General features: G+C 37.2%; 1 protein-coding gene across 10 annotated transcripts in view; it reads left to right on the top strand.

Annotated features, from left to right (window-relative positions):
• The window catches only part of LOC124186212, a 312,828-nt gene that overhangs the window by 3,827 nt on the left and 292,197 nt on the right, over nt 1-16,804 (top strand). For all 10 annotated transcript variants that reach the window (XM_046577722.1, XM_046577719.1, XM_046577721.1 and 7 more), the window contains one exon: nt 472-921. The gene's annotated coding sequence lies outside the window, so the exon portion shown is untranslated. The remainder of the gene's footprint in view (nt 1-471; nt 922-16,804) is intronic.

Below are 16,804 nucleotides of genomic sequence, written 5' to 3'. Positions count from 1 at the left end.
GAGAGTTTAAAGGAACAAAAAAAAAATAAAAATATTTGAAATCACGAGCCTCACAAAACTGCAAATCAAAGTACCAAATTCACTTTAAATAAAGCTGATCATTTGCCTTTTTTTGGGGGGAAATTCAAGATGAGCAAATGTAGCTTTTAGTCAAGTTTAAATGTGAGAAAATTAAAAGAAACATCATGAAAATTCGTTACCTCGAAATTTTTCGGGGATCCCGAAGCTCCGCTTAATTAAAAAGAGCCAGTAAAAATCCCGCGTTCTATATTCATTTTTATATACGCTTAATTCAGTTTAATTTTGCTGTATATTATTCGCCATAATTACTCACCGCGTCCATGCATATTTTAATTCGCAACTAATTATTTCAATGTGGAAACGCGTTAGCAACTTCCGGAAATCCCATTTTTTCTTCACCCATAGCTTGGTTCGAGTTGTTTTTTGCGAAATGTTTGAAATTTTTTGCAGCTTAAAAGTGGTTCAGGTCTCATGGTGCCAGTGAATTGATGGATCAAAACTTGAAACCGTTATTCGTGGTTTAATTGAAGGACAAACTTTTTGTGTAGTCGGTGGGTGAATCTGTGCTAAATGTTAAAAATAAAATAAAACTAAGTACACAAACAATCGTTAAAATAATAAAATAAAATTCGTGCAGTAAAATACCTTGTGATCACCGACGAGAGAATTACGAAAAATTGTATCATTGATTCGTGTGTGGTTCGACACAATTAAACGACATTACTGAGAGTAATTAAATAAAATTAATAAAAAAAAAAATAAAAAAATAAATAAAATAATACAAAGGTTAATTAGGAACGTGGAATGATGTGAGGATTTGCTCCGGAATGTGAAATATGCCCGACGGAGAAGATAGTGTTATAAATAGCAAGAATACCGGCTAGCTGAGCAGAAATAAAGGTAGGAGACGCTTTTTTTATCTTATATCTCAATTTATTTATCACAATTATACAGGTCGAACGGGTCAGCCGTGAGAAATAATTCTACGCTAGGTATTAAGAGAAAGAAACAGCCGTATATAAATAACAAGTCAGACAGACGAAAGATTGTTTTAATTTTTTATATCCAATACTTCTAAACTTTTTCTTCTTTGGCTGTAACTTTGACTTTTTTTTTTACCAATCAGGTCTACGGTGCGAAAAGTCTTTCGAGAGAATACATCATAAGAACAATGGGTGAATTTTTCTCAGATCAGAAGATTTTTCCAAGTTTCTTTGAAGAAAAACGGGTGATGAATTTTTTGCAGTTCTCTAACGTATCTTCGTTCCTAAAAGTAATGAGAACGAATTTTTTTTTTGCAATTAAATTTTGCAATGGTCGTTCAATCTCAATGTTATTACTTGTGCCGCAATTACCGACGGTAAAAATGTGGAAATTATCGGTTTCATTGTCAGAGATGTTTGATTATAAGAAAATGTATTTACACGGCTTGAATTAATTATACCTGAGCGTTTGTTTACATTTTTATTAATGCCAGTACCATTATTTTTCATTCATTCTCAAGTCAGGAGTTTTCATTTGTTGGCAGAAAACAAAAGTAACACCTACGAAGAATTTTGTGTTTCGAATTCAATTAGCTTGACTGGTGAACATAAATCATTTCTGTCAACGTACAAGTGTGGTGTAAAAAATGTTGGACATTTGATATCATTTTTTTTTATTATAGACTGTAACTGGGATCTTCAGATAGTAAAATGAATTACGTTTACAAGATGATTTAGAACATGAAGGATTTGTATTGATTTTTACGTGAATCAATGCTAATTGCACAGATATTAAAATTTACTATACACGTGGCAAACGTTTGTTAAATCTTTGAAGAATTGCGTCAAGAGAGTTCAACAATTAGTTATATTGGTGAAAAATTCCTACAATTTTCTATGAAAATCTTGATGAATTTTTTTAATTCTATAAAAACCAATTTGTTCTGCCCTCGAGTTTCAAGATGTTTTCAACAGTTGTGCGAACTTGTAGTTTTATTGTACAAAGTTATCTCTACGTGCAACTGTAAGTGATTTATCAGAAAGAGAGAAATTCGGGGTTCACAAAGGAAGCGACTTTGTATCACTTTTCTAATTGGTCCGCAACTCGATCGTCGTTTGCACGCTAGCGACAACTCGAATTACCAAACTGAACTTGTACTCTTGTTTCGGGCAATTTCCGACGACTGGCCTTCAATCTTCGACACAAGAATCCGAAAGTGAAAAATGGGTTGATCGCTTAGAACGAAAAGAATAATAATGCAACGTATCTAGCCAATTAGTATATTCGAATTAGTTGACGGTATTTGTTTGTTTATTAACCCTACAAGAACAAAAATTCGTTAAAGAAGTGCAACATTACGATAAGACCACAAAGGATCGAGGGTTGCAGCGATACCAAGAAGCACGATCTTCGTTTCAAAACATTTCCCGAAAAGACCCTGCAGAATCCTTATGAAAATTGACTCCCGGTCGAATTGGCTGGATTTTTAGCATTTTGTAGGATATATCCTTCCGATAAGAAGTTCTCGAGGATACAAGTCCTAAAAATCACTAGTTTCCGGGATATAAGCTTCGGAAGGGTGTTATGGATTTTTTGATATGTATGGATTACGCGGTTTTAACGAATTACAAAGCTTCGAGGGGGACTTGAATCAAATATATCACTCAAAAACTGCACAGCCGATTCGCAGAAACTCCGCAGACGCGTGAAAAACAGGACAAGTCGATTATTGCAAGAGTCGGAGGGTCTCGTATTTCACGCGAAATCTAACGCTGCACGTTCTTCCAATAAACCAGCGAGTTCATGGACGGAATCAATGCACCGATCGAATCAATCAGAGCTAGTTGCCTATTTTAGAGAAAAACCCGCGCAGTTTTTTGAGCGATGTGTTTGATTTCAAGTCCCTTTAAAGCTGTATAATTCGTAAAAATCAGGAAATCCATAGGTATTAAAAAATCTGTACATCTCTCTACCGAAACCTCTATCTTGGAAACTAGTGATTTTTGGGACTCGTGCTCTATGAGAACATTTGATGAGGAGGATATCTACCGTAACAGAGTAAAAATCCATCCAGTTAGACAAGGAACCAATTTCCATAAGGATTCTGCGGAGTTCCAATTTCCTGCCACTAGAGGCGCTGTTTAAAAGTCCCCTTGAAGCTTTATAATTCATGAAAGTCAGTAAAACCATTGGTATGAAAAAATCTGTACATACACCTTTCTTGCGAAGCCAGTATCTTGGAAACTAGTGATTTTTGGGACTTGTGATCCGTGATAACTTTTGATGGCGAGGATATGTACCGAAACATAGTAAAAATCCAATCAATTCGACGAGGAACCAATTCCTATAAGGATTCTGCGGAGTCCAAATTTCCTGCCGCTAGAGGCGCTGTTTGAAAGTCGGGCCTGTAGTTCCGTCAAGCCTGATAAACCAAACGTGGCTTCCTCGGTTTCGGTGTGATCATTGTCGCTCAATTAGAACGGTGCACATAGCGTAGACCGCATAGGGGAATCCTTGACCACCGTTGACGAACGTGTTTATGGTATAATAAGTGACGTCAGAGCCGGGTGGTCGAGCTGGTTGCGAGCGTGGAGAGGACAGGACCTCCCTCCACCCTCCCTTATTCACTACTCCAGCCGCAGTTACGAGCATACTTCGCATAGTTTGACCCCAGGTTCAGGTGTACTCGGAAACTGCAAACCCCATTACAGTTTCTCTGGGGAGAGTTTAGCCAATCCTAGCTCCGTTGCCATGTTTCGCAGACCCTTGCCGAACCCTCGATAGAAATGATTTCAACAAACGTCAAGGTTTTTAGATAGGAAATCGTTGTTCTTTTTTTAATATTTCAATCATCTACCATCGAGCAGCAGAAGATTTGAAATCAAACTACCGGTGGTGTTCCGCATGGGGAATACACTGTTAAAAAACAAATTAAAAATAGTTTGGTTCAGAGGCTGGGTGAGTTGGCTTGGAACAGCCTGTACAACACAGATTATTTCGAATGGAATATTCGCAACTGAATAGGAATTTATGATACTATAGATGCTTGGAGAAAATTGCCATTATTATGGTTTTCGATTTGTCACGTTTCATTTGTCAGGTTTTCTTTCTGTCCTAACAATGCGACTCTGAAACCCTCTGGATCCGGGGTCCGAGAAAATCTCCTGACTGGGCGTCCAAATCAAGTTATTCACCTCATTAAAGGTGGCGCATCATCACGAAGTGGCTAATTCTGTCGGCAACACAGCAGAGCTCATTCTTACTTGTCCTGGATAGAAAACTCATTTAAGAACTATTTGTTTGACCCAAACCTTGCGACTCGTTACAATTCTCATGAAAAGGCTATACAAATCGAGCAATATAACCTCACTTCTTTATAGCTTTCAAATTATATTTATACTATTCAGTGTCAAAATCTTGCTTCTTCTTATTTTTTGTTTTTTACTAAATTTAGAATCCTCATGAAACACACGATGAAATCCTTGTTTTTTAGGATACGTGATTTTTGAAGTATCTTTATTATTTAATATAAGTCTACCGAGGCTAGTTGTTTCACTAGATTCCGCGTACAAAGCAGAATTCCAATATCTTTTCTCTGCATTATATCATCGATGACTAAGCCTGATATTTTGCATATGAAAAGATATAATTGTCAAATTTGTTACATTTAGGCCGTGTTCGAAAATTGACCGACAGTACTGTTAGCAATCTTTCATCTCTTTTGCACTTCCAAGTTCGTGAATAGCTCTGACTCTGTCCTAGGGAATTTTCAGTACCGTCAGTCAATTTACGAACACGACCTTAAATTTTAACACGTTACGCTTTTTGTGACGATTCTGAATTTTGAACGAAAAGTAGAAAAAAAGTAGGTGCAGAGGAGTCGAGAAAATTCCCTAGATTATCCCTAGATTATTCCCTAGAGTAATTTGGAATTCATATTTTCAACTTTCTGTCCCGTGATATCAGAGAATCGGGAAATTTTCTCATAATCGTTCTGAAAATATAAAGTTCAGCTATCACCAGATCTCCGCGTTTGGAGGTCAATGGTGATGAGCTTTTGTCCGACGATATCTGGAAAATGAACTGCAACGGATTTTGATTATTTTGGTCTTAATTGATGCAGCTAATCTAAACTTAAAGTGATTCGATTTTGATCAGAATAAATTGAGCTATTCCTCAGATATTCTCGAAAATGGAACTTCTGTGTCTGGATCGACCAATTTAGATGGCATTTGAGTCATTGGTTTTGTTTGACTAATTCAACTCGGATCTGATTAGATTCTGAGAAAAATTTCCTGCATCATCTCTGAGTTACTTGTAAAAATAAGAATCCTCGCTCCATCATCACTATTGCCACGAATAACGGGAATACTAGAAAATTCTGCTTTCATGTGTTGGACGAATTTTTCGTCATACGTCAGACTGACAAAAAATATGCTTTTACAAAAAATGTAGGGAATTCAGTCTTCTTCAAATTTTTATTAAACATTCCTGTCGTGGGATCGAGCGTTGAGGAATTATTTTGCAAAAAACCATTTTTTGTACTTTATTCCAAACGCTAGATTTTTTATCGAGGCCTGGCACTGAATAACATATTTCTAAAATAAATAACGTATTTCTACCCCACCTATTGTAGGGCAAAAATCTTTTTTAGTTCCGATTGAATGGACTATTGTGGAGCTTTGAGTGAAATGATTTGTGGAAATCTTATCTAAGGTTGGATACGACGAACACCTTAGGTGAAAAACAGTATGAATTGAAATGAAATTGGTGACTCATCCGGCCAACCTTCGTCCTCTCGAATAATTCACATCGCTGCACATGATGTCCAGCCTTTTTCATGCCGTGGTTTAATAGAGAGTTCCCCAGTCATGTTTTTCCGGGTCCTCTCTTCATCTGTTTTTTCTTACTCGGTCCTTCTTCTCGTTTCGCTGATCCGTCCCCACTGCTAACAACTCTAATTTCTTTCGCCAACCGACCCCAACCAATTCTCCCGAGGTTCTCGGCTTTTGCACGGTGCCCTCCATTACCCCGATGGGACAAAATAGAAAATTGTATTACCTAACTGGCTCGAGTCGACTCGCCGACCGGCCATCATCGTTATATAATTCCTGAGACGGATCCTCGCACTTCAACTTATTACTAGATCTTGATACACGTGGAGTGCATGACTGGATTTACGAACGAGCACGGACTCGGTGCATGATATTTTTCCGCAAACACATTCTTCAAATTATCACGGTGAAAATATTTTCTACCATATTTTATGGGAATACAGGAAACGTGATAGAAAATCATTGTTTTCTTGTGCGGATTTTTTTTACACAATCTAATTAAGTATTGCAAAAAGAAAGTGCTGTCGTCTAAAATCATCTGCAAAAAAAAAAGGAAACATCTTTTACTCGAAAAAATTTAAACAAGATTCGGTAAATTTTCGTAAATAGTACGAATCTCTGCGTAAACAAAGACAAAATTCCGCCACCTCTTGTAAAATTAATTACACGAATTCATATGAAAATCTACACTTGAATAAAAACAGTTACAGTTTTATTAAATAAAACGAGGTTATCCTGTAGATTTTCATGAAAATTTGTATTTTTTCAGTGAATAATCTAAAAGATACTATAATTTTTTAACAAAAATTAACAATTCTTCATAAAAAAAAAAGAAACTATGCATATCTACAATTTTATACAAACATTTGTGATCTATGGTACACATGTCATGACAATGTACAGGGACAATAAATCTGCGACGGCTAATTTTTAACACTAGACAGTTATGTTGGCAACACAGAGAAACCTACAGCGCCATAGTCGGCCAAGCGCGAAACTAACTCAATCTCAATAAACCTAACGTAACCCATGACCGTCGAATCTAACCTTAGAATGCGTGTCAATCCAACAAGTCATATTACATGGTTATACGAGACGTCAAATTGGATGCTTTGCATTTACTGACTCAAGTCGACTTGTGTCGCTATTTCTGTTGTAACCGGCCAATCTGGGCAAAAGAATACACCAGAAATAGCGACACAAGTCGACTTGAGTCAGTAAATGGAAAGCACCCATTATGGTACGTTTTCATAATTATGGTAGGTTTCGCCAGCGTTCCCAACCCCGTCGATCAGAATTATGTGGCCAGGGCCGTAGCATTATCGTACGCATAAGAAAATTCTAGTATTTTTCAGAAAACCTGAATAACGTAAAATTGATTCGTGAAAAGAAACAAAAAACACCTATGAACACTCAAATTCAATTATTTTATTTAAATAATGTCTTTTTTCCTTTGGTGAAACGGACTCGTGGTCGAACAGCGATTATGGGGAATCGGGGGGGAAAGAAAAGATTCTAGCAAAATATCGACGAGGAAGAAAAACGGAACGGAACGAGGAACAATTTACATGTGATGGCAGTGAACGTGAAATTATAGTACATTTACGAGTTATAGTCAAATTATGTGACATGTATTATAATTATGTTACGGTTGGGAACACTGGGTTTCGCTGGCAACACTGGGTTTCGCTGGCAACACTGGACGCTAGTAAAATTTTTGTAAGGTTGGCTACGCATATAGACTAGACGACGATCAGGTTCTTTCAAGAGATCCTCTCGGTATATAAGCTGCCTATTTTCCCAGCGGCGTTTTCATAACGCTGAAATTTCGAACGGACTCCGGACTGTCAACTCTGATTCCTGTTTGGGTTGCAGCGAGGAAAAAATTTCCACCCTGCGGACTGCTCGATCCCGTGTGTTTATACGCGGAGGGAAGGCTCGCCGGCATAGGTATACCAGGGTAAACCTCGCTCCTGGCTATGGGATTCGGGCGGAAAGGAGCGCCGTCGGTGAGGATTCCCCCACGTTTGGTCGTCGCACACAATTTGATGCCTCCAGGCTTCCATTTACCAGCACCATGTGATCAATTCAAACGCTGTCCCCCCGCGAACGCCGGCAAATCTCGGAAGGACATTTCTCTTTCTAGTTCGCGCATTCGCTATTCATGCCTCCTCGAGCTGCAGGCACCGTAACGGGAAAAAGGAAAACGAGGGGCAAGAATGAGGGAAGATATATGCACGTGTCTTGTATATGTGGAAAATAAGAATGCCGTGCCGGTAAAAACACATAAACTAACAGTAATGTTAAAATCGCGTCCGTCGAGGTGAGAGTAGGATTCCTTGTACCCACTATGGTGCACATTTCGATTTTTATCACTTTCCTCGGTGTCTTTTCCGCGTAGAAAGCAAAATACCGGAGGTATCACGGGTCTGCGAGATAATGTTTTATTACTTCATCTGCATGGGATGTTTTTGGTAAATATTACGTTGTCGAGTCTGACGAATACAAAAATTACTTTCATTTCCCTCCGTCGCGTTGAGTATTTTTGAAAAATACAAGGTGCTTGCATAACAATAATGTGAAAATACCACCGTTTCATTACAACGAACTAAACAATATTTCTTGTAATATTAAACAAAAAATTTCTTGGTGAAATGTTCTTAACGTTTCGTGTTCATTCTTTTTCCCTACGAAACCTTTTCTTCTTCTCTTTTAAACTTCTTCGAACACGCTTTCGCTTTCCATTTTCTCTTTTTCTGTTAGTATTCATTCTTGAGTTTCACTCCAATACATGTTAAATGAAAGTAAGGAATCAATTTTGTATAGGATTCTTAGAATCAAGAATAGGATACAAGATTTCGAGTTAAACGGAAGTTTCAGTCTAAACGAAACTGCAAACACGAGTTCAAAAAAAAAAACATGATGTGATGGAATTTTCGAAATATTTTTCCCGATTTCGGTGACTAAAAAACTATAAGAAACAGTATAAAAAATCTGTGCAGTGTTTTGGCTGCAGACCTGTGTATTCAAACATTCTTCACTGTGCACTTCGGGGAAATATAACTAGACGTATTCATATCTAATTAGATCTTACTTTTTTTGAATATAGATCTTGTTGTGTATTATGCTGTTGGATCAAATCAAATCCAACTCTATACAGATAGGTCAGAATAGATCAGATCATACGTGGTTGGATTATATTATATATTCAATGGTTGGATCTGAATGTCAGAGCATAGAAACAGAATTTCGATCTAACAGTATCTAATAAAAATCTGTGACATTAGTGTTGAAGAAATTTTGCAAAACGTACGTATTAGACGATAACTGCGGCTTTTGAGTTTGACGATTTTCTTCAGTGACCCAACAGATAACTGGGAGAAATAAAAATTGAACACAGGTAGAAGTTGTTGCGACGTTCCGATTATTCATTATTTGGCAATATTTGACAGTTTCCGAACCTCTGGAATCCGTACGATTTGTTGTCAGCAGAATAGCAGAGTATTGTGTGGTGGGTGTGTGTGTGAGCGCGAATCGTGGAGATCATGATATATCGCGACCTACATAAATCACAAAACGAAGTTTGGCTAAACGAAATTTCCGTATAAGCTAGCCTCGAACATTTCAAGCGAGTGAAATATCCGACACTGGGTCTCCGTCCATGTGACATTTATGATGATACTGGATACGATAATGACGGTAAGAAGAGGTGATGAGCTTTCTGAAACTCGTCATTTTTGCGTACGCGAAAATTGACGCGTGCGAATTATCTTCAAATAATATCAGTGACAGCGATTAAGATTTTCCGAGAATGTAAAATGCCGAATAGAGTAAATCGACACAGTCCGAAGACTCGAAATTAGCATTCAGATAACATTTTTCAAATTTTCCTCGTTCCGAGTTCCGTTTCTTATTTTATTACCCAAAGTGTTGTACAATATTATAACGAAACGCTTCTGCAGATCGCTATCGTTTGAAAACACTTAAATTTTACGTTCCACAGCCTCGTTTACAATCGCTTACAATATTTAGAACCACTTCCACTGATTTGGTGCCAAAGTTGAGGTAAAAAAATTGGCACGATTTTCCGAGAAGTTCAAAACACGTGATCATAATTTTTGCACACAATTTTTCATCAAGTTTAGTGTTTTTCATAGATTTATCATAGTTTCAGAATGGTTTGCAATTTCGCGATCGTTTTTCTTTTTGGTATACATCGATCTTGGAACTTGTTGCAATATTTTGTAGAATACCGTAGAATTCCTGGTTCAGAGAAACAAGCGATACGTCTTTTCGCCCTAAAACTTGCCTAGCGAGATAGGGTGACATTAAAAATATACTACAGCTTCTCTAAATCCACGGAGATTGTAATCAAAAGATAACAAGAGGAGTCTTTGAATGTAGACCCACCGTCTGCTGGGTACTCAACTTTTCTTGGGTCAGTTTTCTCTGCGAGAAAGTTGCGACTTGGAGCGGTGGTTCAAGATATTTGTCCGCGAAATTGTATGTAAAATTATTTCTTCCTTTTCGAGTTGTAGATTTCCTCAACACTCGATAAAAAAATTTCCAACCAAACTACAGCTGTCTCCGTAAAAGTGAAATTGTTTGTATCGACTTGTAAATTTTCGTATGCCTAATTCGTAAAATTCTACAAGAATTTACATAATTATAGCATCATTTTAGATATCAGTAGATTTTGAAATCTTTTTACGAAAATTGAGCAAAAGTCGATATTCACGATTCTCTACGATTTTTAAAAATATTTTTCCCTTCTCTCCGTTCAATATCGCAGAAATTGTTTTGATCCAAGTTCCGTGTTTCATCCACTGGATACTCTCTCACAAGGTCGATTACCTCGGTTGAAAATCAGCGAAATTTAATGCTGAATTTTAAATTTATGCAGAAATTTGCAAAATCACTCAGGAGTCATTCAAATATTACGTTTCATTTGTTTTGCGATCCGACAATTAACATTGCCCGTCGTATTACAATAAGTTGAAAATGGCCGAAAACAGCGTGACGTAATATTTAAACGTTCCCTTACCCGAACCTAGCGAGTGATTTAAATTACGGTTCGTACGGTACAATTTTCGGAAATTATTACACACTCCGGAAAATAGTCCGGTAGGGAAAATCGTCTCGCGTATAACAATAAATAACGAGTTTTTGTAACACGCAGATGTGGGTTGAGGAGGAACGAAGTGGATAATACAGTTCGTTCTATAGCTCATTGTCAGCGAGAGGATTTTTCTGTGACATAAAATTAACGTGGTATTTCTCCTACTTCGGTTCGGCCGAGGATCAGGGACAATATTTCCCCGCGGGAGTTTTCCCGTTCAAGCCATAGCCCGGCTGTGATATATTGCAGATGATATACAGATATATGTATATATATATATATATATATATGTATATATATGTAACCTATATCTGGCTCCGGGCTGGCGAAACCGAGGCAAAACACGGCGGGTAGCCAGTTGTTAAAATCATGCTGTACCCGCAGACATACAATTCTGGTACTGCGACTTCCGGTGAATTTATTACGCCGAGCTTGCAGAGGGTGTATTATCGTAGACAGAACTTTCCAAGTTTGCTTACTCGCTAAATAGACGTGGTGCAAGTAAGTATCAAGTATCCCACCTAGTTATCGAATGTCGCTGGAATGTTGCCACGGCTGGACTGAGAGGGAATCACAAAGGTTCAGGGATGAAATATGCGCTCGGTCGTCTGAATGAAAGGTTAGGTTCAGAAGGAAAAGACCGTTTGCGAATTTCCGGACAGGAGAATATCTACTTTGAACCGAGATATCAAGAATTTAATTGTAATGTTTCGTCGCGATTGCACCCCGGTGCTTTTCATCCCATTTTCATGCTTTTAGACTTATTTCGATTACCGTAGATATCTCTAGAGATCGCCTTAGAACAATTTTACCGACGGGGAGTATTCATTTATTGAAATCGCAAACTGCTGTGGAAAGCAATCACTTTGAAATCGCTTGAAATCATTCGAAATCACGTGTAATTGCGTGAAATCACATGTAATCGTTTAAAATCGCATAAAATCGCACGTGTGTTGACTCGTTGAAATCGAAAACTTCTTTGAACTCGCTTGAAATCACTTGAAATCACTTGAAATCACTCGGAATCACGTGTAATCGCATGAAATCACGTGTAATCGTTTAAAACGGCATAAAATTGCACGTGTGTTGACTGGTTGAAATCGAAAACCACTTTGAAGTCGCTTGAAATCACTTAAAATCACGTGTAATCGCGTGAAATCACATGTAATCGTTTAAAATCGCATAAAATCGCACGTGTGTTGACTCGTTGAAATCGAAAACTTCTTTGAACTCGCTTGAAATCACTTGAAATCACTCGGAATCACGTGTAATCGCATGAAATCACGTGTAATCGTTTAAAACGGCATAAAATTGCACGTGTGTTGACTGGTTGAAATCGAAAACCACTTTGAAGTCGCTTGAAATCACTTAAAATCACGTGTAATCGCGTGAAATCACATGTAATCGTTTGAAATCGCATAAAATCGCACGTGTGTTGATTCGTTGAAATCGAAAACTTCTTTGAACTCGCTTGAAATCACTTGAAATCACTCAGAATCACGTGTAATCGCATGAAATCACGTGTAATCGTTTAAAACGGCATAAAATTGCACGTGTGTTGACTGGTTGAAATCGAAAACCACTTTGAAGTCGCTTGAAATCACTTAAAATCACGTGTAATCGCGTGAAATCACATGTAATCGTTTAAAATCGCATAAAATCGCACGTGTGTTGACTGGTTGAAATCGAAAACTTCTTTAAACTTGCTTGAAATCACTTGAAATCACTCGAAATCACGTGTAATCGCGTGAAATCACGTGTAATCGATTAAAATCGCATAAAATCGCACGTGTGTTGACTGGTTGAAATTGAAAACCACTTTAAATTCGCTTGAAATCACTTGCAATGACTCGGAATCACGTGTAATCGCGTGAAATCGGAAACCACTTTAAAGCCGCTTGAAATTACTTGAGATCGCATGAAATTGTACGAAATCCTTCGAAACAGCTTGAAATCGCTTGAAATCATTGCAACCACTTGTCATTTGATCTATAACTGTATGAATACCCCGTCGAATTTTACGAACAGTTTTATTCTGAGGGGGTAAAAATACTTGTTAGTAAGCACGGTACGACAAATGTGCGTTATAATTATACCGTATCCACAGTCTTCTCGAGTGTTTTCCAAACAATTTGTGGGGATCTGGTCAGCGAGAAAAACGAGCCGAAAAACGTGAAAATCATGTCAATAATACCAGAGTTAAATCGTTTTAATCGTTCTAACAATAAAACCTTTTCTTTAACCGTTGATATTTTAGTCTGTGTCATTCGAATTTGCTCCAATTTATTTCACAGTATAGTAAGTAGGTATGTTGTTTCATTCGTATTTATCATCTTTGATACAAACAGCACTGCTGGAGAGCTAATAAACGGTTTTCTCTCTTTTTGCAATAGTTGAGCAGCTTTACAAAATATCTGAGGCTGAATGATTTTCGAAATTACAAAGTTTCCGAAACCAAATGGTTGACAATATTTATTGTAAGAGCAAATTTCCATCATTTGGGAAATACAGTTTGTTTCCAGCATTGTAAAATTCAATCGAATCAGACATGATTTTTTTCGTAGTGAAGTAGATTGGTCGCCGATCACAAGTACACTGTTCAAGATTACATCGTATCCCCAAAGATCATCAGGAACGACGATACCGAACGCCTGCAGGGTATTAATCGATTTGTGAATTTACGGATTCGATTAAACAATTATCATTTAATCCGTTCCAATGCTGTGTAAAGTGGTAGCCAATTAATTCTGTGATAACAAGGCTGATTATAAATCGAATCGTGTTCACGAAGCAGTGATAAAAGTCTTCGTTGATCGCGGTTTACACTCGATGTATTATGTATTTGTATATAATACAGTTGCGTCATGTAGTAAATTGTGTGGAGTTCGAGTTCAAGTATACTTGAATCAAGTCTCGAGTCTCAAGAGCTTATACGTATACCCGCAAGCTCTTGAGACTTGATTTGATGCTCGAGTGTGTTCGCCATGTATATATTTGATTTGCGCTTATTTATACTTGTTTACCGAGATTTTATCATCTTCAAAAGTCTGAAGTAATTCACTCTTACAATTCAACTTGACGTTGAAAAAAATCGTCTCAAATTTGCTTGCCGAACAGCACGAAACTGAAATTTGCTAAAAGGACGTTTAAGAGATGTCTTGTAATCCGTTTTTTCACTTTGGGAAGATATATTTATGTTCATTTCAAAATGAACACGTATATAATAAATAATTTTTGTATAGCCTGAAAGTGGCTGGATGTCGCTAACCGAACGTTGTTTTTTTCAGTAAAGCACAAGCAAAAACGACATTTTTTTTTGAACTTGAAAGGAAGATATCCGTTTGACTTGCATTGACGAAATTACACCGTTCAAACACGAATTTTGAGTTTGGGTTCTAGATGTCAAATTTTTATTTCCGCCACGTAACTCGTCAAAGATTGAACAGTTTTATTGGCATTTGAATAAATTTTTTCTGAAAAATTCAAATGCGAAACTGAAGTTTGTTCGACCGTTATTCACAATAAATGTTTGATAAAATAGGTTACTTTTCTTAAAATCCAAAATATCAGGCTGGTTTCTATAAAAGCAAACTTTATCTGGTGATAATGTTGTTTCTATTATTACTTGCGTGGAAGAAATCAAAATTTAACATCTAGAACCGAGACTCAAAATTCGCGTTGACCGGTGATTATTCATCAACGTAAAATAGACAAGAGTAAACTTTATTACTAATACATGAGAATTTCGGTTATTATTCAATTTATCGAATCAAAATTTATTTATTTAAATATAAACTGAAGTAAAAAAAAATGTTGTAAACCTGTACAATCAGTGCGTAATTAATACCTTTAAAGTGATGAAACATTCGTGCTTTTCTAGCCAATTCTAACGTTCTAGGACTTACTTTTTTCGAAGAAATCTCTGCGAGTTGTTTGCCAAACTGTACAACAGAAATGTGTTGAACCCTAATTTCATCCACTCCGAAGACGAACATTTGTAAACAATTGTTTCAGGTGATCTCTGGAGATCCTTCTGGTAAACAAAATAAGCCCTAAACATTCCAATTTAATCAAACATATCAGAGTTCAATGATTTTCAACACTATGATTAATCGTCTTTGAATCATTTCTCAAATTGTTGATATCTCAGTTTGCGTCGGTCAAATTTTCTCAAATTCATTCATAACGCGTAACTAATAAAGATTTTTTTCAATTCGCATTCACTGTCATTGGCACAAACAACGTTCCCAGAGATTTTTTCAAACGTTTTTTTTTTTTTTTTTTATGATAAACGTCATTCCTCAACAACTTGAAACGTTGGTTCAAATACCCATCGACTAAATTTTGCAACATCATGTGAACCGAAGAGCAGACTTTCATCCCAAGTTATTACGCTAATTGAACAAGCTTAAGGTTAAGATGGTCTAAGCCCCTGTTAGGGTTCTATAAAATTGTGCGTACTGTGCCGCGTTTTTGCCTGAAGATCAATCCAACTTTCGGAAGTGCTTAAGGGCATTTATAAGCACGTAAGTCGAACCTCTTTATTATACGTACACATTCAACTTTTAATTAGTACCGAGCTAACTACCGTCTTCCGAAGTATTATTCCGTTTATAAAGAGAAGAGGATCATTTTCGATCCGGCGCTTGCCTCTTCCTGTTTTCGGAATTGTTCGCCGCCGTTCCAACGTATCTTTGCAGCTGTTTCTTGCGAACGTGAAATAACTCTCTTCAAATTCTCTCATTCTCGTCGAGTCGGGCTTTCGTATTGATTTATAAACGGACCGGTAGTGACGGCACATCTCTCATACGCATCGCAGAGAATTTTCTAGACAAATGTTGGATATTTTGAGAAACGTATCATGAACGTACAACGATGCTTGATCTACGATGTAATTTGTCAGAGGCAATGGGGAACGACAACAAGAAAGCCGGAGTAGGCGACCCAAATCGTGGGAAACGGCATTTGGCCAATAAAGCAATTAGGTTTATCGGTTACCAATTCGAGCAATAAGAGTTTCTGTTGTCTGCAAACGATTCGTAATGCCCCTTTGTACGAGGGTCAGATGCAGACCTCCGCCACCACGAGTTACTGAAATAAAGAAGATGAAACGGCTGAGTAAAAATCAACTTTCGAATATTTCCACCGAGACACGGTTATTCTTGCTCCTTTTCACTACCGCGGGAAAGTTCAAACATCGGCGACGGTTTTCAGTTGTTGTCGAGAAAATTCCTTTTCCACATTCGTAATAACCGGATGAATAAATAGTGGAAATTTTGCTTACCCTGGCAGTCCTCAACTTCCAGAGAAATATCCCCCGTATAAAACATTATAACTAAAGTAAAAAGTAGTTGAGATACAGTACACCTTTGCGCCTCCTCTCACATGCGCAGAAGTATAAAAATTTTCCCATTGCGTCTTTTGTCTGACTTGGCAACGTTGCATTCTAACTCGGTATCTCTTGCCCCTCAAGCATGTGTTGTAGAGAAATGTATTGTTATGAAATCAATTTGAGGTTAGTTATAATTGGAGACTGAAAATAATACACAATGACTTCGCGATTAAAACCTGTACCGTAACCTATATCCGCAAAGTTCCGACATTTATTTCAATTCGTTGGGCCTTTGTGGCATTTTAAACTTCCCGCGTAGGGCAACGTTGCCAAGTCACTATTTCTCACGGGTCAGGTTATGAGAGAAAGTTTGAAAATCATTAAAAGCAACAAACTTTAAGAATTATTTACAAACAAATGAATACGGCTTGTTTATGTTTTTTTTGAAAAAAAATTACTTGTTGTATCCTCAATTAATAATTCTCAGTTTTTAAAAAAAATTCTAAGAAAAGT

The sequence above is a fragment of the Neodiprion fabricii genome, chromosome 7 (genome assembly GCF_021155785.1).
Source record: "Neodiprion fabricii isolate iyNeoFabr1 chromosome 7, iyNeoFabr1.1, whole genome shotgun sequence".
In the NCBI taxonomy this organism is placed as follows: Eukaryota; Metazoa; Arthropoda; class Insecta; order Hymenoptera; family Diprionidae; genus Neodiprion; species Neodiprion fabricii.
The sequence above is the reverse complement of the archived record's forward strand: the minus strand, read 5'-3'. Positions and strand labels throughout refer to the sequence as shown.